The sequence below is a fragment of the Vanellus vanellus genome (assembly GCF_965231255.1).
Source record: "Vanellus vanellus genome assembly, chromosome: 1".
NCBI lineage: Eukaryota > Metazoa > Chordata > Aves > Charadriiformes > Charadriidae > Vanellus > Vanellus vanellus.
In genome coordinates, this window is record NC_138905.1 from 126,906,667 (window position 1) to 126,930,393 (window position 23,727).

The window sequence follows — 23,727 nt, forward strand, 5'->3', positions numbered from 1 at the left end:
ACTCTCAGGCCTTGTTTTTCACACTTCTCAGCAAGAGAGAAGGATAAAGCGCACACAGACCTAAGAGTGTATTTTATAGCCATCGAGAAAGTAATAAAATCTTCTGCTTCAAAGCAGACATACATAATCCATGTGTACCTGCCCGGAGCTGGTCTGAACAGGGCTCCCTCAGGGCTGAGGCCAGGGTGATGGACGCAGTGTCACAGGCTGTTTGGAGATGGCGACGTTCGTATCCTGGGTATCGGTAAGGGCTTGCAAGCTATTACATCCCTTGCTCAATGGGCGAGAGAGATAAGTAGCACTTTCAGCAGGGTCTGAACACATGGGGCAGTGATAAATGCAAATCCCTCGTGCTCTGCACAAGGCAGGTAATGGGTCTTCAGCAGCTTCTCCCTGGCGGGAGGGAGGCGCAGTCTGGCTGACCTCGTGCGGGAGGACAAAAGACAGAAAGATGAAAACCTGCAGGAAGCAGCAGCTGCGACAAAGCAGGGGAGAGGCATTTTGGGGTCTGGGATCTCAGAGGTGCAGGACTGCTCTGGCCACCGTCTCCGGGGGTGGGAGACAGGACACTGCCTGGCAGCAGTTCAGCCAGAAGTGGCAGAGCACACATTTATCTTGGTTGAAATCAAGTTCTTTTTTTGGGGCTTCAGTTGAAGCTAACCGAGCGTCAGCGCTCAGCCTGGCATGGGCATCTCCAAACCAGAACTAAATCCTGGGGCAGGGCCAGCCGTAGCGGCTCCTCTGGCCCTGGAGCAGAGAGGAGGAGCTGCCCTAGCCTGCTCATGGGCTGCCATTGCTAAAGCCACAGCCAGCAAACCTGCCGAAGTCACCGGGATCATCGGGGAGAGATGCCCTTGGGACACAATGAGACGCTGACAGTTCAGGAACTGACAGCCCTGGGTCTGGCCCTGCTGGGATCCCTCTTTGCAGAGGTCTGAATGCCTGCAGTGTGCTGGTTAAAGAAATACATCTTTTCCCTGCCATTTTTCAACCTTGAAGGATGCATAATCACCACTATTTGATGAAGCAGCTTGTTAATTATGCTTACTGAAAGGTATTTCCCCCTGCGTCTTCCCCAAAGTCATGATGCTGTCCCACAATATGCAGCACAGCTCTAAACTGCAGAAAGTTAGGGCAAAAAAACACCTTTTCCATGGTGTTAAATGACTAGCATGGACTTGCATACTTAGCACAGTGTACTCCGTTCCCCTCTCTGCCACAATCAATACCGCTCTGATTTCTTTATCATGGACGATGGGGGATGGAGATGAGCGATCCCGTTCATACCTCAGCTTTGGCATTTTGATTCCCAAACAGCCCATTCACTAGTAGCATAAAAATAATGTAAAAACAAATACATCAAATAAATGTAGCTTGAAGACATCTCTATTACAACCCTGCTCTGTATTCTATAAGCAAAATATGTACTGTGCATACAAACACTGGGGAAATGAAGGGATGCAGGTATTAACACTGACATATCAAGCGGTTCCTTCATGAGACCATATTATCTATGCAATCACCTACAAGTATTTACATTTCACGAACGAGGTTTTGCAAACAGCACCTCCAGCCGCACTGCCTCACGCTGTTCTTGGATGAAGTTCAGGCGAAGAACGAGGCCAAATTAACACTTACAGAGGGTGTTTTACAAAAGACCGGGCTGCAGCGGGAAGCAGTCGGTGCTGGTGATTCAGGGGTGTGGGAGGGGTTTCTCCCCTGTGGGGTGGCCCTGAGCCGGGGTGACTCTGTGGCAGTGAGAGCCCTGTGCTGCTGGAGGTAAAGCACCGCCTTTTTGGAAGGCATCGTTCAACAGCCAAGACAGGCAAGTCCCCAGGCAGAAAAAGGCTGGGCAAATCCTTAGCTGGATTCAGCCTCCATCTTTGGCCACAAGGTTGGGTGACCTTTTTTCTCTTGGTTTGGTATTGGTTTCTTTGAACACAGTTTAGCGTAGGGAGGTGTTGCGAACTATTTACTAGGACTCCTCTTTGGAGCAGTTGTGGCTAATTTGCCACTCATGGGGTGCGGTTGGTGGCTGAACACATATGGCATTTTTACAGCCTTCACCAGATGAAAAATGTGTTAATGAGGAAGAAGGTTTTAAAAAGCCACCCATTCTGCAAATAGTCTCCTTCTGTAGATATGCTGACTGAACAAAACAGCACTGGCAGGTCAGAAAGTTTGAAAAATACCATAATCAATTAATAGATTTTTTTCGATATTGACCCACCCCTAAATCCTGACCGCTAGTTCAGATAGGGACGTTTATGACACTAATAAAACAAATAGTGGCGTAAATTGTCCCAGCATCAGTTCAGCAAGTTGCCTCCAAGTACCAGACTGACTCCAGGCCTTTGCCATGTCTGGACTCCAGCACAAGTTATCCATTTTACTTACTCAAATTCCCTTTGCAGTTTCAATGAGGCACATGTTACTTCTCTGCTTCTTCTAAGTCATTGTGATTACAGTTGCTCTTAAAATGTACCCGTTTCCTTGGATATACTTTAAAGGGTAAAACAAAAATCCACCACCACCATCACCATCACCCCCATTTTAAGAAGTGAAGCATTTGGGAATGAAAGGTGCTAATAGTGTAAAAATTAGTGACTTATGCCCCTCCTTCTTAAAGCAGGAATCCATGTTTTGTGCAAGGACAATTTCTATGACACTGTATGAAAATGTGGCTTGCATTTTTATAAGCATTTTTTTTTTAACATACTGACAAACAGAGCAGGAGGTGGTTGGGACATCCATGCAAGACGTAGGAGATTAGGGCTAAACTCTCACTCTGCCAGAGGGAATGTGATCCACTGCTCCCACCCTTTGCTAGGACACTCTTTATCCTCTGTCTTCCAGCTACCTTGGGCTGAGGGTGCTCCCAGGCAGCTGTTGCAAAACACTCGACTATTTCTTGGCAGTGGGAGAAGAAGACAAGTGAGTGCCCATGTGAAGCTGGAGAGACACCCAGTTATGCTTGGTGAATGGATAGGCATAGTCCAACTGGAGAAATAAATGAATTTAGCATTCAGCTGTAGGTCTCTCCAAGCACACCCCAACTGCTGGAGTAATTGTGCTGCAGCCAAGGGAAAAGGGCCATGAAGAAGGATTTTCTCTCCCACTGCAAAACCCCCTGTGGCCCCTTCTGAGGTCTCTTTTCCAATGCTTCATCTCTGATGGTGGATGCAACCACTGGTCAGGGGGATATAGCTGCTGGCTGAGGGTAATAGGAGGGTTCAGGACATGCCTATCTGACCTTCCTCAGTCCCTTTCTGTGATCTTAGGGAAGATCCACACTTTATAGATACCATGTTAGCTCTGGAGTCCCATGTGAAACTGTACCACTAGTATCCAAGCTTCCGCATAGGCAACAGTCCTAGACCAAATTGAGTTGCAGTGCCTTTCCCAACGGCCAGCGACCTGGACATTATTCAAAGCTTGGTGCGTCTCTCTGTTGCATTTGGTGGCTTTTGAACCAGAGCCTTCCTGAATTTTCTCTTCAGAGCACCACTATGAGCTTTGCGTTTACAGCTGAAACTTAAAAATAAAGCTCAGCTTAGAAAGAAATCCTTGCTACAAAAAAAAAGAGCCTGTGAGTACATACACCAGGCTGCCATCTAATGGGCTCATTTACAACCCCACCTCCTATTTTGTGGATTCTCCAAATTTCACAGTTCCTACTGTGAGAGGAATCTGGACAGGCTGGATCGATGGGCTGAGGCCAGCTATGAGGTTCAATAAGGCCAAGTGCTGGGTCCTGCACATGGGTCCCAACAACCGCATGCAGTGCTACAGGCTTGGGGAAGAGTGGCTGGAAAGCTGCTGGGTGGAAAAGGACCTGGGGGTGTTGGTCGACAGCCGGCTGAATATGAGCCAGCAGTGTGCCCAGGTGGCCAAGGCGGCCAAGAGCATCCTAACCTATATCAGGAATAGTGTGGCCAGCAGGACTAGGGAAGTGATCGTCCCTGTGTACTCAGCACTGGTGAGGCTGCATCTTGAATACCGTGTTCAGTTTTGGGCCTCTTGCTACAAGAAAGACATTGAGGTGCTGGAGTGTGTCCAGAGAAGGGCAACGAAGCTGGTGAGGAGTCTGCAGCACAAGTCTTATGAGGAGCAGTTGAGGGAACTGGGGTTGTTTAGCCTGGAGAAAAGGAGGCTGACAGGAGACCTTATTGCTCTCTACAGCTACCCAAAAGGAGTTTGTAGTGAGGTGGGTGTTGGTGTCTTCTCCCAAATAAGAAGTTATAGGACAAGATGAAATAGCCTCAAGTTGCACCAGGGGAGGTTTAGCTTGGATATTTGGAAAAATTTCTTCACAAGCGTTCTCAAGCACTGGACCAGGCTTCCCAGGGAAGTGGTTGAGTCACCATCCCTGGAGGTATTTAAGAGACAGGTAGATGTGGTGCTGAGGGACATGGTTTAGTGTTAGGTTGATGGTTGGACTCAATGATCTTAAAGGTCCCTTCCAATCTAGACAGTTCTATGACTCTACAAGAGAATTCCATCATACTTATGACACTCACTTAGTGCCAATCAGATAATTATTCCTCTGTAAAGAAAGGATCTGTAAATAAACTCCAGCCCTATACAGGACATGGTTCTGCTGCTATCAGTCATTGGTACTTCCACAACAGGTGCCACTAAGTATTTTTCAATTGTTAACAAGCTTGAAGCCAGGTGATTGGGTATAGTTATGTCCCAAGGGACACCATTATATTAGAAAAACTCTGAGTTAAACAAGATCGCCTCATAGTAAGTTGGAAGTGCTTCCAATTTATGAGGTGAGAATTTGCACCAGCCCAGGTAAACAGCAGGGCTCAGATGTGGGGGAGTTGATCAGCTAGCACTGCAGGGTCTGATCCAGACCCCATTCATGCAGTAGGAAATTTTTCCTCACCTTCCACAAGCACAGAAGGAACCCAGAGGATGGGAATTAGCATAGTGTCAGTTGGTGCCAAGATCTGTCATGGAAATCTCAAAAAAAATCTTGCCCAAAAGCCCTGCTCCCAAGACAGATAACAAAGTGGTGAAAGATTGCTAATTTTACATTCCTTTGGGCTCTTTCTCTTTAGCCACCTCAGGTCTGTGTGCCCTTCTGATCTGTCTGCTGGACCATTGTTTTCTATTTTGACTCTCAGGCTAGCGTGCAAAAACTTCTCATGGCACAGTGGCACAACAGCCCTCTGTATAGATCTGTTTCTCCCTCTGTGCTCCTGTCTAAGTTGGGCCATAACTTCTGGAGAATGGCCTGGCAGGGTGAATTTTACCCGCTGCTGGCAGTTTGTGGAGAACCACTACGCGTAGCCTGCAATTCATGGCTCCTTCACACAGCCAGAGTGTGGGAAGGGGTCTGAGCAGAAATTAAAGTCAGCCTCACAGCTGCCACTGCAAACAGGCAAAGTTAGCACACTCCCACTGACACCCTTGGGATGTAGGCACCTATACAGAAAATGGACGTCTCAATTGCTTAGCAGAGTCTGTTTTCAGTATTTATGGAAAGCTGATACCTACGAGCCTTTACGGAATTGCATGAATGGGGGAAAATGTTTGAATGATATATTGCTGTGCAGGCAGCCACCGTATGGGACCCAGACAGTCAGCCTCCTGTATCATGATAATAGTATTTTGTTAGTAGTCTTATCATATCCGCCTCTGCAAGTGTTCATCTGTGGTTTGCCCCTTGGTGAACCACAGGGTCATTTCCAGTCGCCGGCAGCATGCTCACTGCCTTACAATGAACAGGGGGAGTGACTGCATGTGGGAAATCAGTGACCTGAAAGGAGGAATTGGGAGAAAGCCACACAGAATCACAGAATCACAGAATCACAGAATGGTAGGGGTTGGAAGGGACCTCTGAAGATTATCTAGTCCAACCGCCCTGCCACAGCAGGTTCACCTATAGCAGGTTGGACAGGAAAGCATCCAGGCAGGTTTTGAATATTTCCAGAGAAGGAGACTCCACAGCGTCTCTGGGCAGCCTGTTCCAGTGCACTGTCACCTTCAAAGTAAAAAGTTTTTCCTCATGTTGAGATGGAATTTCCTGTGTTCCAGTTTGTGCCCGTTGCCCCTTGTCCTGTTGCTGGGCACCACTGAAAAGAGTCTGGCCCCATCCTCTTGACACCCTCCCTTTTGATATTTATAAACATTGATGAGATCCCCTCTCTGTCTTCTCTTCTCCAGGCTAAACAGACCCATGTCTCTCAGCCTTTCCTCACAAGAGAGATGCTCCAGATGCTACAGAGATGACCATCTTTGTAGCCCTTTGCTGGACTCTCACCAGTAGTTCCTTGTCTTTCTTGAACTGGGGAGCCCAGAACTAGACACAGTACTCCAGATGTGGCCTCCCCAGAGCAAAGTAGAGGGCGAGGATGACCTCCCTCAACCTGCTGGCCCCGCTCTTTTTAATGCACCCCAGGATACCATTGGCATTCTTGGCCACCAGGGCACATTGCTGGCTCATGGTCAACTTGGCCACCAGGACTCCCAGGTCCCTCCCTGCAGAGATGCTTTCCAGCAGGTCACACCCCTAGCTTTCTCAGAAAAGCTGGAAAATAGCTGTTTCCTGAGCCCTGGGGTAGATGGATAAGGGAAAGGAAGAGAGGTCTGAGAGCACTGACTGCACTGGGCCCACTGAAGATGGAGTGCCTGGGCATCTTTAGTAGCGATGCTAATGAAAGCAGTGTGCACCGAGGAGCCATGTGTTGCATACAAGGCAAAACCGGGCAGGCTGTTTACATGTACCTGTTATATGGGAGCTAAAAAGTCACGCAATCGCTTCCTCAGATTTGCAGTCAGACTGTGTTCATGTCAGTTGAAGGCACATCACAGCCTCCCGAAGGACTTCAAAGATAAGATAACGAGCACACACACAAAAAATGCAGTCTGCCTTGAGTTCCTCTGGAGGGTCACAAAGCCAGCTCTGGGTTGAATGAGCTGGCTTGCCTATAGCTCTTCCAGTAAAATATGGGTTTCTCCCTGCAAACCTCGATACTTAGAAAAGGAGAGATGAGCGGAACGGTCTTGTCTCAGGAGCAGGGGTTGGAGATTGATATGTTTACGCATGCGATCTGCTGTGCCTGGGGACCACACGGTTTGTCCTGCGCCATATTGCAATGCAGAAACTGAGGGTGGTATGCAGGGTCAGACCAAAGTTTCTGGATCAGCCTGGTAGTGCGTTCCCGAAAGCATCCAGGGGTGAATGGGGAGGGAAGGACAAGAGAAACATGGCTAGCAGAAGATGATCCATCCCATTGCCACCTTCTGAGCTTGTGGCAGATGTGAAACTTGAAGGACTGCCTGAGCTGGAGCTTGCAGCTGAACCTCTGTGCCCTGCAGCACCAGTTAGTCCATCTTCCAAACTCTGGCCAAGTCCTGTTGAAACCTGTTTATACTGGGGGCTTCCACATTACCTGGTGGCAGTGAGTTCCCCAGTTCAATTATGTATGGTATGGAAAAGCATTCCTTTGCATTTGTTTCGAATTGGCTGCCTGGTAATTTCAAAGGAGTTCCCATTCTGTCCTATCTAATTTGGAGGACGTGTGCCCAGTGGCTAGACCACAGGACTGGATCTCTGAATTAATTCTATTTTCATCTCTGTCATTCTTCTAAAAGGGCAGGTATTATTATTCAATGGAGTGAGTTTCACCTTCAGCAAGCTCAATTAAAATTACCCCAAGCAAATAGTGATCTGGAATTTGGACTGAAATGACATAGTTGAGAGTAGTGTTCCCTGTATAACTGCAGAGAACAGGTAGAAACTAAACTAGGCAATAAAGGTAAAAATTCTGTTTTAAATTTCCAATGCCTGGATCGATTTGTGCAATTGAAGCTGCTGCCAAGATGTTACGAAATAACTTGTCATACAGCAGTAGACCCAATTATATGGCAGAATGCCTGTAGTTACAGAAAGATCAGATCCTGCATGAAAGGGAAAAATGTGCAATTTCTAAAAACAGCAATTTACATACTGACCTGAGAACCATATATGTATTGAGCTGTTGTAATTGTGCAGTTTGCTATTTCTATGGATGTGTCTTCATGTCACTTGTTTGCCAGTGCACAGCACAAAAATCTTGAAAAAATTCAGCTAGACCAAAGGGGGCTTAACAACCTGCCTTAGCAGGTGAGTAACCAAACAGAGAGAGGTTCACAGATATAAAGGTGCTGCACAAAATAAGAAGTGGTAAGCGTCTGTGCTAATTATAGTCTTGGGCACATGATAGTACCACGCTCACAGCCCAGCATTAATGTATTTTTTTTTTCTTCTTCTTTCAGCAGGCAAAAAGCCACCAGGAAAGCCAGGCAGCCTTTCTGCAAGAGGCTGTTTGCATCCAGGACGTGTACAAATCTCTTTACATTTATTTAGAAACTAAGGCAATTAAAACACCCCAGGTCCCTCCTGTTAACTCAGAAACAACATTATGGAGATGCTTATGCCACAGCGGCTTACTACGCTCGGTTTACTGGAAAACTGGAAAGCTGCATTTTCAGCCATTTGATTAACAATTTCCCGAGGTTGCTAATGACTTGCAAAAATCTGCCCAACAGTAACAACCTCAGGGAGACTCCGTTGTCTCCTCTGAGAACCCTTATTTGTTTTCAGAATGAGAAATTTAATTAGGCGATTTTTTTTTGGCGGAGGAGTTCATGCCTTGCGCCCTCCCGAAGCAAGCCCTGTGTGACTGCCCAGCGCCGCCCAGGAGCCCAAGCCTTGGCAGAGCCGAGGACCAACTGGGGCAAAGGAAATTAATCCGATTTTAGATTGGTTCCTGCTGCGTTTTCCCCCTCCTTGTGCAAGCTAAGCAGCTGAGCTCGCCCCCCCACCTTTTGGAGTTTACCCCTGTGCCAGTGCAAGGGCTGGTGCATGGGTTTCGTGGCCGGGAGGAGGGCTGAAGGGGTGAGGTGGGGGCCATGGTGGAACGTCCGCCATGGCTGCTCCGGAGCTGGCCAGGAATGCCACCACAGGCAGCCGGGTGGCATTCCCCCAGCAGGGCGATGGCCGGGAAGGGTGCTCACAAACAAACCCATCCGGGCAGGCGCAGAGATAAGGGACAGCCAGGTGCCACCAGCATTCCTGAGGGCTTTCTCAACTTCCACTGGCCTGAAAAACTCACGCTCACGAGGCGCACTTAGGAATCCCCCAAGACTCTCCATTAAGTCACTAATTGCTGCTAATTATTGTGAGGATGATTTGTGAGCGCCGGTAATGTGCTTGGTGCTAAGGAGACTGCAGAGCGTAGTCCCCAGCCGGTGGCACCGGTGACTGATGGAGATGCGAACGTCTCAAGAAGCAGCTCTGGCAGCAGGCAGTGTCCCCTCGCTCTAGAGCCATCCAGAGGGCACTGAGCAGGATATGGCCCCCCTGGGGACCACAGGGTGTGGGGGGGACATGTTACCTCTGAGAGCACCTTGTGATAGGCAGAGGGGGAAGGGGTGTTCAGGTCACCCAGGCATCCCCTCACCAGCGCTGGAAAGGGTTGTGCTCTTGGAAAAGCGGCTTTCTCCACCACCTCGGAGTGTTTTTCTTAGTAGAAGCAGAGGAGGGGAGTGTCATGTTTATCTGAACAATATTACCAGCCTCTCCTCCATGTATGGTCTCATCACAGGAGATCTGTGTGCACAGACAAGTGTAAGATTTGTATGATGCATAGGTTGTGCTTTTTTTTTTTTTTTTCATTTACATTTTTTTTCCATCTGAAGATTTTTGCTTCGCTTTGCTCCTTGTGGAAAACAACAGTCTCTGCCATGGCTGGTTTCACTTCACTCTTCCCTTTCCTTCCTTTGCCAAGATGTGTTTGTAGGCATGCTCCCCGAGTTATTCACAAGACCGGTTGGCACTACAAGGCACTCAGGGTCTAAGGAGAGGAAGAAGATGAAGACAGATACTTGCTTTTGCCTGGCAGGGGAGAGTGAGCCACTGGAAAAATTCCCCTCCATAGGATAAGAGAGACTCTTTTCTCTTCCTTTTCCTCTTTGGGTGGCAGAGTAGCACACGTAGCTCCTTACCCTGCAAAGGGAAAGCAACTGCCTGTACGTAAGTACCCCCAAGATTAGACGCTCCTCAGGCAGCAACTGCCTACCAGCCTCCACCTCCCTGTTCGCTGTTTTTGGAGAATGATTTTTCTTAAAGCAAGTGTTCCCCCTCTCCTTCTTGACTGAACAAAATGGGCTAAATCAGTGATGGCATCTCCTACAGAGCCCCTTATTTAGTTTGCTGTCAAAATCACTGTATATATCATTTTTGCACTATTCTATTTCACAGCGTAAAATTAATAGAGAAGGAGAGGGGGCTTAAAAATCAGTTGCAAACAGCATGTTCTGATGTAAATGAACATTCTCCAGCAGCATCTGCAGTAGAGCCTTGCGCATCAGACTGCGAAGGAAAACTAACTGGGGTCTGGATACAGAGGGAAGCCTAGGTTTTCCTCTGTTTTTTTTTTTTTCTTTTTTTCTTTTTTACAATTCAAACCGAAAGGGGAAAGAAAGGCTAATAACATGCAGCTGAAAGCTAAATTAGATATTTAAAATTCATTCTGTTAAGTTAGGGAAGGAATTGCTCAACACTCCAGAAAGAATACGCTTAAGGTTCACAGTTCTGGACCCCACTGCGGGATGTTTCCCTGCATCGGGCTTCCCAAGGAAGCTCCACGTTGGCTCTGCCCTATCTCCATCTCCTGTGCAAAAGGAGTGCAAACCAGAGACAGGCATTTCTCACTCAGCTCGGGCGGCCGTCAGCAACTGATTAGCAAAAGGGAAATTGGCCAAGATTATTTTCAGCCTAACAAACAACATCCCTTTAAAGTTCATAACTCCACACCACATTGATCTACGATGAATGTGCACCCGAACCAGATCCGATACAAAATTCCCTTTAAAAATTACGTAGAAGTGAATGCAAATGTATATGGGAGTTGGAAGCTCGGCCTGCAGGCTGCTGCCTGTCTGTCAGGCAGCCCTCTGTGCCATACAGATTGATCACTCCCTATCGGAAGTCATTTGGAAGGAAAGCTGTGCCTTGCTACACAACTCCTAATTTCCGTATCCATCTGGCAATGGCCAGAGAGAGATTAGGCAGATACATAGAGGGATGCTTTACGCTGCCTTCTAATGACAAAAAAAGGGCCCTGGAGAGAATGCGTCACTTGGCCCAAGGGAGGACACGAAGGGTGACACATCTGTGATAAGGGAGTAGCTCCATGGCAAAAAAGATGAACTCACCGCCCATGAGTAACCCATCTGGTAGCGTCTGCTTGCCCACTTTGACTCTGTACTTGTGGAAACTTTGCTCTAACTAGCAAAATATTACAAGCCAGGAGGCTACCCAGTCAAAATGCTCTGTTTATACATCAAGGTTTTCACTGAACTGTCTTAATAACTTAAACAGATGCTGTAAAGAAGCTTATTGGGATATCTCTGAAGCTGGATATTTAAAGGCCATCAGACACATTGTGGACACAAAAATGGGGGACTACAGATTAGCTGGTGGGGCTTTTTCCTACCTTTCTGCCCATGTGGTGGGTTGGTTCTGTTTTTTCTCAGGCGCAACGAGCTGTTCAGGAGGGAAACAGAGAAGCTTTGCCTTGAACCTTGCAGGACAATTCATTGCCTGAAACGATTCACTGAGATACGACAAGCTTTGTTTAGAAACGGATACATCCAGCCAGGAGCCCTCGGAGACAATAAAGCATCTGTTTGACTTCCTCAGCGGGTTAGCTGTGTGTAAATCATTTATCTCCACTCCTGCTCCTCCTCCTCAGCTCTCACTGTTTGTATTTTTTTTCTAAAAAAAACCCATCGCCTGCCTTTCCGTTGGCGAGCGGCTTGGGACACATTGCCTGGAGTCTGACCTCAAAGTAGGGTGGGATTTGAATCTGAAATCCATTTGGTTTGATCTCACAAGAACCGCCGTGCTGCACAGCTTGTACGTCTTTAGTAAAAAGGCATGCCTTCAAATCCGTCCTTTTCAGAGGCCTGTCTCCGTCGTCAGCTGCCATCTTTCGAGAGAAAGATCTAAAATTAGAGAAAAGCTGCCCTCCACTGCTGGAGAATTCTGCTGCTGTGACATATGAAAGCAGAAAAAAAGCTTCAAATAAAGGTCTTCTGCTTAGGCTCACGTAACGAGCAAGAACGGCTTTGGGTCTCTCCTGTCCAGACCGGCGTTTGCGGAGATCTGATTTAAATAGGCAGCCACAGCACCAATGCTTATCTTTGTCTGCCTAAGCGTTTATACTTTGCCTGTCATCATAGGCGCCATTATTTTGATGGAAACCTACAGATCGGAGGGTTTTTCTTTTAAATACCTTTCCTAGAAATCCTGAGGGATGCCAGGCGACCCTACTCTTCTCAATAAATCAGTGAAGAAGAAAGAAACCCTCCGAGTGGAAACAGAAGCTCGAGCCTCTTTGTACGTGGTGGTTGTGATGAGGTGTGGACACCGTGCAGGGACCGAGCTGTGGCTGCAGCCCTGGAGACCTCAGGTTCAAATCTGTGGACTTCAGCTGGGCCCAGGGTGTCCTCAGGAGCCCCAGAAACCTACTGCCAGTGGTCACACCTGGGGACCAGGGGTCTGGGGCTGCCTCCCCCTGTACCTCTGGTAAACCCTGCCATGTCCCTGCTGATCCTGCTGCTGCTCCTGCCACTGTGGTCCCTGCACACCGCTGCATCCCTCCTCTTAAATAGTGTTTTCCCACCCCGGAGGGATTAGTGGGGCTAACAGGGTTAGAGCTGCTCTAATGTCTCATGCCACAGCAGCCCAGGCTGGAGTGCCTGGAGGCGGGGAGCCCTGGGGAGACCCCCTCCTGGTGCCAGAGAGGAGAGGAGCTGGTGGCACAGCAGGGCAGGAGAATTAAGATGAGAAATGAGTACAAGCTTCCCGCTACCTGGAGGCAATGAAGATGCTACGAGAGAGCAGGGCAGTGTGATGGTTTACCTTTCAATCTGCATGTTTTACTGTGTCCCAAAACCAGAGACCCCTGTCTAACTCAGCAAGGCCAGCATCGCCTTCTTCCTTCTTTCCCCCCCCCCCCCCCCTCCACTGGCATCCGAATGACCCACTCCCCCGCTGTGTCATCCCTCACGCCTGCGACATGCTGGTGATGTCATGCTGCAAACTACCCGCCTACGGGCAGCTGGCAAGAGCAGAAGGGGTATCCCACAGCCCAGTCTGGCCGCACTGGGATTCCTCCAGCAGCACTGGCATGCTGCACCGAGAGGGAACAAGCGCCTTGCTGTGAAAAGCACATCCCAGGGTCTGGGGGAGGAAAAACCAGGGGTTATTTAGCAAAAGTAACTGCCTTCAGCAGTTGTTCGAACAAGAGGTTTTTCGGAAGTTGAGTTTAAAAATCACTAGCCAAAAGTGAGGACACTGAGGCTGAGCTCTCACCTACCAGAGTGCACGGGGAAGGAGTGAATGTCAGCATCAGGAGAGCAGGAGGATGACAGGACCGAGGGCAAGGTGCAGAACCTGCGCGTGTGGGGAGGCTTTGCTTCAGTGGGATTACAACTGGTATCTGCAAAACCATCACAAGCAGAAGGTGCCTTCAGAAGCTCCTTTGCCACGTTGCAAACACAGGAGAGACTGCTCCTGGTCTTCATCCTCCGGGCTGTCCCTGCAGCGGGGCCCCGGCACCGCCAGCCCTCTGCGCTGGCACCGCAGAGTGCAGCGTGGGAGAGGCTCTTCCTTGGATCCTCTTCGCCGCGACGACACACGACAGCCGGCTTTGTTGTGTGCTACGCTGAGGCCTGGCAAAAACAGAGGCTTCCGAGCGCTGCAAATGGCCTGCTGCTGGCAACCGAAGGGCCAGCGTGTTTTCCAGACCCTTCCAGATCCTCACAGCCCATGAGACAGTGCAATGGCAGGGAAAAAAAAAAACTTAATAGCTGGGCTGCAAGTGCAGGTGATGCAGGCACGGTCAGTACCCCACAGGGCACAGACCATGGAAGGTAGGAGCCCATGGAAGAAAGCACCTGGCAGCTTCAGAGGGAGCGGAATTTTAAAAGGGACCCGTTTTTCTTAGGCAGGAGCAGTAGAAGCTTAACTTCTTGAACCATTGAAGTGTAACTAGGATGGCTCATCGTCACCTGGCATCACCCCAATCCTGGTATTACTGTTGGTTCTGCAAAGGGATCAGATCAAGTTATTAAAGGGTATGGCTAATTGCGTGCAGCCAAAAGTGTGTATACTTTTAGCATCAGCAACATTTTAGGCCTGATTCGAAAGCCAATGAAACCACTGGGAAAAAAATCCATTTACTCCCTTGAGTTTTTTCCTCCTGGATTGGCCTTGTGGGAACAGTCCCACAGGAACCTAAGCTGTCAGTGAAACATAGCTACTTGCATGCTACATAGTTGGAAAACCAGGACACGCTGCTTAAACTGAGAAACATGAGTATTAGTGAGCCCGCGTTGCTCGGTGTGGTATTACTGCCATGCATGACTGTGGAGGATTTGCTCCAGAGCCTTGCCTCATCCCTCTCCTACCTCTCCTACCTCTCCTCTCCTATGTTTGTGGAGGTCTGTCTGTCACAAGCAAAACCTGATTCAAAATAGGTTATTTATTTTAAGCCGGGCAATTCGGATCAAGTTCTTAGGATGTCCACCGACTAAAATACCTGATCCCTAATCTCTGCTTAACCCCTGACTTTGCACTTGACTTAGGGGGGTTGTGAACCCGTGCTGCAGCGATGACTGCGGATGCAGCCCCAGGTCCCGAGGCCACGAGACAGAAGGTCAGCGGAGCAGGAACGAGGAGAGAAGTGGGCAGCTGCCTGAAGCCCACGGGGACAAGGCGCGATGTCTGTCTGCAGGCAGGGCCCAGCCTCTGCGGGGGGCAGCAGATGTTCTCCTGGCCTGCCAGGCAGCGTGTGGGCTCGCGGGTACTGGTGGGAGCTGCTGGAGCTGCTGGCAAACATAGCCAGCCCTGTCCAGGGTGACACCGCCATTTCCAGGCCCTCCTCCAATTTATGAGTAAAGAAACTCATGTTTCAGTGTGGGTCTTTGGGCAGATTTTGGCCACCCTCTAAAGCGCTGTGGAAAGCTCGCTTCCAGGACACCTGCTTTCTGGTCATACCCAAGCCAGGTGGATAGCGGTGCATCCCAGTGGCTAGGGGTCTGTCTCTCCTGATGGCCCCTTTCACAGCAGCTTTGTCTCCATTTGGACACAGAATCACAGAATGGTGGGGATTGGAAGGGACGTTCAGAGACCACCTAGTCCACTCCCCCCCCTGCCCAAGCAGGTTCACCCAGAGCAGACACTGCACTGTACATCCTCTCCTGCATCCCCCTGAACTTGCCCTGGCTTCCCAGGATGCTTTCCAGCCTGCACAGGGGGTTGAGCTCCAGCAGATGCCTTGGGTGAAGGAGATGAGACCCAGCAGAGATTCCCCTTCTGCCCCATATGTGTGGTCGCCCCCAAGCCATCCCAAAGCCCGCCCTGCCGAGGCACTGATGGGAAAAAGGGAGGCAGAGCTGGCACTACCCTAAAAACCTGCTTCCACTGCTCTGCACCCCCACTCGGGGTGTGTGGGGGGGGGCTCTCTGCCCGGCCTTTTGTGCCCAGCTGCCTGCCCATCAGCGGGCTGCCCGGCTCGGGGGCAGCTGAGCCAGGCTCTGTGCCCTGGGAGGTGGACAACATCTTGTGGCATCCAGGAGCTTGGTTCTCCTGGCAGCCCTGCACCTTGAAAGGCAGGACCTTCTGCTGTGCCACTCCCGGGGGCAAAGCAGGGAAGATATCAGTCCAGAGCCAAGCCTGATTTTAAGCTGCTAAAATGCTCCTCTTCTACTGAGTAGATGGAAACGGGAAAGTCGAACTCCTCCTCACCTGGGGACAGCGGGGCTCCTGGTGCTCATGAACACCAGGATCAGCAGAAATGAGGTGCCTTTGCTGCGAGGCAGCAGCGCAGGATTAGTGCCGTGACGGGGTGGGAAGCTCTGGGCATTCAAACAAAAGAAGAAGTGGACACAGTTAAAAGGATTTTCTGATATTTGTTTAGCTTGGCTGCTACACTTTACTGAAGAAAAGGAAGGTTTTTGCTAAAGTTGAAACAAACAGTAGATCAGAACATTAAATAAAGGGTTAGCAAACTTGCCAGTAGTGCTAAGTCAGGTATGCTGATGAGGTCAAAATTTAATTCCGCACTGAAATTGGAAATTTCAAGTACAAGGGTTCACAGCAAGCCAAATTATATTACCTACCAAACCTCCAGATGCCCTGAACAGTCTCTTTCATTCTCATTCGTCCGACCTGTATTTGCAATACTAAAATCCACCACAGAAACAGAGGCAAAAGGAGAGCACCTTTTTAGTCTATATAGGGCAGACACAGCAGGAAAAGCTGGAAACTGTCCACCCAGCCTGCCGTGGGGCCTCTCGTCGGCTGGCAAGATCTGCAGTAACATCTAAGCATCTGCCTCTGATCTTCCCCCCATCCCTGTGCATTCCCTCAGCTCCTCCATTAAATTGTACTAAGTACAGGAGTAATTTAAAAGCGCTGGTTCAATGAGACCAAGAGGAGCAGAGGGCTGGGAAGATAAGGAGAGTGCGCCTAGGAGGACTCTGGCTCATGGAGGGATGTTCAGCACGTGGTTTGGGTGGGGTGCTGGCAGGGAGATGCACAAAGCTCCAGCGCTCCGGTATCAAGCCTCCGCTGTGTGCAACACATGAGCCTAGTCCAAAAAAACCCAAACAATGTAATGAAGTAACGTGACTTCTGCTCCGACAGCATCCGTCCTTCCACCTGAGGAACTCCTGAGTATTTGGTGAAAATAGGGGTGTTCACCTTCTCATTACTCCTGTGGCAAAATGAGCAGCGTGAGTAAGTGCTCACAGGGGTGAGTAAGAGGTTCACAGCTCAGGTTGCGCGCTCCTTGCTCAACGTCCCACTGCCCATCTGCAGCAAAGCCAGGAACAGAGCTGGTGATGCGCAACATCCGAGTTTGTGACTTATGAGCAATAATTATTGTAATTAAACAGCGGTCCCCAAATACTCCCTGGGTTACGAATGCTTCTTCACTCAAGTAAACTCCCATTTACCTACCTGAGTAAGGGCACAGCAATTTTGCCGCAGAAGACTTGGTATAGCATATTAAATTTGTATCCTCAAATTACACATCTAGTTAAAACACTCTCATAAGTCATTTTCCTAACTGTTTGCAGTATAAACATATTAGCAAGTTAAAATTAAATGAGCAATTAACATATAGTATAATATAATATAAGATTCACTCCTTATAATACAATCTAAAACTCACCAAATAGAACAGTAATGCTATGTAACTAAGCAAACAGGATAGGTGTGAAATTAAACAGGATATAGATGCATTGTGCGGGAGAGATTCGCTGGTGGAAATGAGTCACCTCTTTGTCAGCAGCATCGCTATAGCTGCGGCGTGCTGCGTAGAGGGGAAGCGAGACATCCAGGACAACAGTGGCTGTACAATAATAACACCAGAGCCGTCCCAGCCTGCACTTGGTTCTCTTTTAACAGCAAGAAGTGCCACAAGCGAAGCTCAGAAATGTCCGGGCTGGAGAGCTGTGGCAGGGTGGGGGTCCCCATCCCGGCTCCATCAGCTGGCACAGCTCCCATCCGCCACCGCAGGACCTGCCTCCACCTGTCTGCAGACAGGGATGGCACCTCCTGGCGTGGAGAACAGGTGACTGAAAGCTTGTGGGCAATATTGACTCCTTCCGACATCTCTCGATGAATAAAGGCAGACAGGCCTCTGTTAGAGCTGTTCCAGTGCCCGGCTGAATTCACCCCCGTGGTGAATAAATGAGCTCTCTTTGACGACCTTAGAAGGGGGTGGTACCCCGAAACCTGAGGGCAGCAGTACCGTGTCCCCTGCAGCCAGCCTCCTGCCCTGCCGTCAGCCTCAGGCTTCGCTCTCCGCTGTCAGCACAGTCCGAGGGCTCTAACCCCGCTTTCAGGTGCACTGGCACAAATCCGGCACTGGGTTGAGGGCCCAAATTCATCCCAGGGTTGCCCTGGCTCCAGCCCCTCTCGCTGGTGGCCCCACAGAGAGGAGAGGCTGAAAGGGGCTGACGTGTGTTGACGGTGCCCTTCTCCAAAGGACAGCACCGCTGAGAGCGATGGACCAGCAGACCAGGCTGCCTGATGCCATCCAGACGTCGTGTGGACCACAGCTCCTTCCATGTGCGGTCCCACTGCCGTGGGTACATCCCCCCTTTCTGGGGGACCGGGACGGGGCTCCCTGATTTAAGCAGTGGAAGAGCTGACTTTGCTCCGCGCTGTTTTGCACGTGGTTACATAAATGCATTCAAATATTTGTAAGGTTGATTGAAAATGTTGCTAAATCAGACTGCTCAGATTTAACCACCAGAAATTAAATCAGATAATAAACAATCAGCATTTCACTCCTACAAAAGGATGATAATTTTGTAGGACGTTGGGTTTATATTGTCTATGCACCTGCAGGTGGAATGCTAGCGATAAAGTGAGATTTGATAGCAAATTGGACTGGCAGACAGTTTTTGAACATAATTACTCAAAAGAAACCACCCGGAATCAATTTAATCATAGTGCAACTGATTTTTAATTTCCAATGGTACAAAAAAGTACCATTCACATTGGGCTTTTGCTGACTTTGGTTTGTAATCATGGAATGTCTGTATTGTAGCCAAGCTAATTAAATAAACGCTAAGTATTTCTCGCTTTGTAATACCGAAAAAAAATAATAAAAATTAAAGGTGCCTCCTAAGCAGCAAAGTGAACAAAAGCTAATGGCTTGGCAGCCCGCTGAATCCCCATTTATATGCAGTCTGTACTCGTTGAGCAGTTGTGAAATTCTGGGACTATTATCAGCCATTTCTGTTGAAGTTCTCCAGACAATTCGCAGTGGCTGGGACACAAAGCCTAACCGCCAGAAAGGAAGCATTGCCGCAAAATACCATCTGAAATTCGGTGTGCGATGGCTGATCTCTGTCCTGCGGCAAAAGGTACTGCCCCGGCAAAGAGGGGGGTGGTCAGGGGCTCGGACTGCAGCCTGCCCTCTCCGCTCTTGTCTTTTAAGACACGAAAAGAGCTGTGCAGCCATCAAAAGGAGATCGACAGAAGTGCCAGGGCCCCTGTCGGCTCCCCTGGTTGCAGAGGCTCTCGATACAGAGGAAGGAGCCGCTCGCAGCTGCCCATGCATCAGAGGGGAAAGCAGCCGTCAGGGCATGTGGTGACCGGAGAATGAGTCCAAAAAACACACCGCGTGTATTAGGAAGAGCAAAACAAACTGCCCCGTGGCAACTTGGTCCTGAGAGAAAAGGGCTGATGCAATTATACTAATTTAATCTGGGATGGGACGTCGTCCCCAACCTGCTTTTATTCTCTAAGTGATCCTTTTTAACCAATTTTGGTGTTTGTTCTGGATGTCATTCTCTTAGCTGGAAGCTACGGAGGCACAATGATCTTCAAGCCCTGTATCCTCCTGAGACAGAGATCTGAGATGAGACAAAACTGGATTCTCGCCTTCTCATCCTGCTTTTACGGGGGGAGGAATTAAATCCTACATTCGCATGAGGGGAAACATGAAAAATCACTTTTTCCTCTGAGCCTGTAGAGCATCATGAACTAAAGAACACAGATCCCAACCCGGCTGAGGATGCATCCCCTGAGAAGTGAGGTGCTTGCCCTCCCATCTGTGACTGCAGCATCCCCCTCCGCTACCAACCTGCCCGGCAGCCGGCGTGGGTATTTCTGATGAAGCAGCCGAAGAGCAGCAAAATTCTCCTTTCTGCTTTTGTGCTGCCTTTGTGAGGGCCGCGGGAGGACAGACAATACCAGAGCTGACAGGACGCCCGGCAGCCCACAGCCTTCAAACGGCTCCCGGCGACTCTGAACTGGCAGAGTGAGTTCCCAGTGAATCAGGGCTTTGCAGGACACGGCACCGCCGGGCTCTGGCACCACGTAACCACTGTGGCCCTTTGATCCGAGGCTCAGAGCTGAAACAGCGTCGCTGAAGCACAGCCCATCTCCTGCACACCCGGTCACTGGAGGGGAATAGAGAAGCCTGTGCTGGGTACCAGGGCATCCCACACGGCACAGCTGGCTGCCTGCTGAAAACCCAGGGATGCTCAGGGTGCTTGTGGGGTAGGTGCAAGCTCCTGAGGGCTGTCGGCCCGAGTGAGGGGAACGCAGGAATACCCTGGGAACTGATAAAACAAATTGCGACAGCTCCTGAGCACCCCCCCTCCCTTCTCGTCATAATGATGTGTTCAGGGTTGTATGCCTCTCTTTGTTCGTGTGCGCAATGTACCTCACCATCTCTGGGAGAAGTGGTCGTGGTGGAGGGGCAGCATTTAGGCCAGAGAACTTGCCCCTGCCCCAGACACATAGGCACCAAAGAATGGGTGTTTATACAAGGCACATAGCAGTGCAATGCCTCGCTCATCCTTCAGGCCTTAGGCAAAACCGGCCTGTTCCACTATATATATCTAAGATTGATAATTCCTGTCACAAGAAGGCCCCGAGCAGTTGGCCTGGCTTTAATAAAACACAAGTCACTGGTGCCTTCTCTCTTTCGCTCAAGGGTGAAATAAAAGTTGCGCTCGTCCTTCGCAGAGCTGGGAAAGGACATGCATCAGAGCATTTCAGGTACAAAACCCAAACGCTCGAGATTAGGCTACCCCCACGAGAGGTTTTTCCCAGCCGTCCATTCTGCAGCGGTCAGCTCCGGCACAGGTTAAACAGCTGACCTAGTGTCCGAGCACCGGAGACCAGTAGTGTGGAGAGCTGCAATGGCCCCACTTTTCTGGGTAATTGTGGTTAAAGCAGCCCACTGGCTCCCTGGGGCTAAGATGCTCTGGGGCTCAGGCACTTTACTTTTGCTTCACAAAGCAAGAAAACTAGACAAAAAACCTCACTGCGGTATGCTTAAAGCATCCAGAGGCTAGAAGACAACCTACACCAAGGAAAGTCAGCTTTCATTCTGAATGTGTGTATTCCTCACTCACACAGCCTGTGTGCCACATCATTGGAGATGACAGATCCTTGCTTTACCATGCTTGCCCCACAAAACCCCAGGCAGCCTTCATAACTCCATGCAGAATTAAAAATGAACTATACTTAGAAATGACATCCAACATAGTCTAACAAGAAGCAAAGAAAGATATAAAAGAGCCTGTTATTTGTTTTTTTGTTTTGTTTTGTTTTTTTTTATTTTATTTTGAAGAACCCATTTGAGAATGGCAACATCCCCAAACAAGCCTGTAGTATTCCCAGGCAATGATACAGCTCTGCAGGATGGTTAAAAATAAACTTGTTGAAAGGCTCTCCCTCTGTCTTATACTCTGCGGGGATTTCCCTTGACTGCTACCTTCAGGGTATGCTTAGCAGTGACACGCAGGGACACGCTGGCATGCTTCATCCCTCTTGCCCCACCCCATCATCAGGGAGTGGATCTGCTGGGAAAGGGCTTTGCTGACTCACCAGGTGGGATTCGGGTGCCTAAATATAGGTGTGTAGTGCCATTCGAGATCCCCTAGGATATCCCCCTTGATTCCCAGCTGCCGCTCCGGGAAGGTGGGGATGTCTGGAAGGTCTTCTGCCGAATCTGCCTGTGCCTATCACACATTGGGTGAGAGAGACCTGCCTGGAGCAGACACGCAGGAGGTGAGCAGAGCGAGCAGAGTGCCTACACTGTTCCTACCAAGCCAACTTTTATTGAGGTCCTCAGGGTACATGAACCGGAACCCCAGGAGGGATGCACTGCATCCAGGGCAGCTGGGAGCTACACAGCATCCCTGTGGCGAGGGCAGGGGGGGTACAGCACCACCGCCCCGTGAAAAACCAGCAGAGCGGTAAACATGCAGGATGTCCCAGGGCAGCATGGGGAGGGAAAATGTGCCTCAGGCACCATTCGCGTCTGATCAGGACCAAGCTGGAGCCTGCCTTTTGCGGAGCCCTGGTTACCTGCAGAGCAGGGCTGGTAAATGGCTGCCACCTGCCCGAGCCGGATCCATGGGCAAACCACACGTGTTCCCAGGTACGGTAAAGCTCCCGCGGGAAATCACATCATCTCACTGCCTGATTAGATTTATTTCAGTGGGGGCAGGTGGGATGCCACAGTATTTTTTCCTTCCCTGTGCTTTGTGTAACAGGGTAGAAATACCTGAAAATATGACACTCTTTTCCCCAGTGAGATCTTTTTAAAGTAAAAATATAAAATGTAACAGAAGACTTCAAATAATATGAAAAATGACAGTATCTTGTGGGGAGGAGGTGCAGGCATTAACTTTTTCTGGCTTATTCAAATTTGGGATCCCTTTATGGTTTATTTTTATTCTCCTGAGAGTCTGGTAAGAATTGTCTGAATATCTCAAATGAGCTCAGGCCCCATCCCAAACAACTGACTACCCTAGATGTTACCTGCATGGGGAAGTTTTGCCGGATGCCCTAGCACAGGAACAGAGATGACTTCCATGTGGACACTACTACTGTGGTATAACTGCTGTCTTCATATGCTGTTCGTCTGTTTCCCAAGTGTAACCACACACAAAAAAGCATTTCTGTTGCAAAATGGAAGTATCTACTGGGTGGCTTATGTTAGTATAGCTGCACTGTGTTCACACCTTAGACTGCACCCAAAAAGCACAAACACAAGCACACCCACAAACACAAGGGTGAAGGTCAAATTCCTGCAATTGTTTACCCTGGTCAGAGCTTCGTGGATGTTAGCAGGTCCACGGGCTCCCCCGGGATGAGCGGAGGAAGAAGAGTGTTGCTGAGTGACTTGGGGGACCAGCATCAGATTAGACATCACAAAACAAGGAATAAAAAGGGACGTTTTCAAGGCTTCCCACAGTCTCTAGAACAGCTGGGAGCTTTAAAGCCTTCCCTTCCTATCCCCCCTGTGGCTGTGGTCCCCTGAGCGGTGGCTGAACTTCTCAGGCTTGCCTCCCTCCATGTCCCTGGGGGGCCAGGCCACCACGTCGGGTGTTTCTGTGAAACACGTCAGGGCGCGAAGGGTTATGAGCTACAGCTCGAAAGCTGCTTTGCCGGTCTGGAGGGAGTTATCCATTTGTGGGGAGGACATGAACTGGTCACAGGCAGGGCCGGTCTTTAGGCTCCCAGCCCCAGGGAGTAGAAAGTTTCCTGCCTGTGAAGGAGAGGGCTCTACCAAGCATTTCCAAAGTGGAAAATGTGACACCGTTAATCTTTAGGACATGCGATGAAAACTGATGTCTGGATGAAGTTTATGAATCACAGGAGGTTGCTGGGGAAATAGGCCTCCAGGGAGAAAATGCACATTTAAGAGCAGGGCTTGTCCAGAAGCGGCGATCCTGGCAGGTGGAAGCAGCATGCAGGAGCAGGGCTTTCTCTGCAGATTGCCTCCTACCACCAAAGGATACGCAGGCAGCTGGACACACGTATTTAGCTGGATGAAACGAGAGGGAAACCTTAGGAGCTGACCTAGAGAATAAGTATCAAGAGGTGCTGCAGTCTTTTATTTCAGTACAACTCTTTAGTGCAGCTTAGTACACTATTTTTGTGATAGCTGTGCTGCTGCCAGTACCCATCAGAGTTGTATGCAGCTGGTGCTGCTGCTGATAGGGACCGGTTGGGAAAGGAAAGCCACTGGGACACGGTCCTCGGCCGGTTCGCGGGGCTCCCTGAGGAGGCAGGGTCCAAATCAAGAGCAGAGATGGGCAGCACTTTTCTTTTAGCACTCTGGGCACCAACACAGACCTACAGTTGGGAGTTGTCCTCCAAAACCAAATGAGGGATGC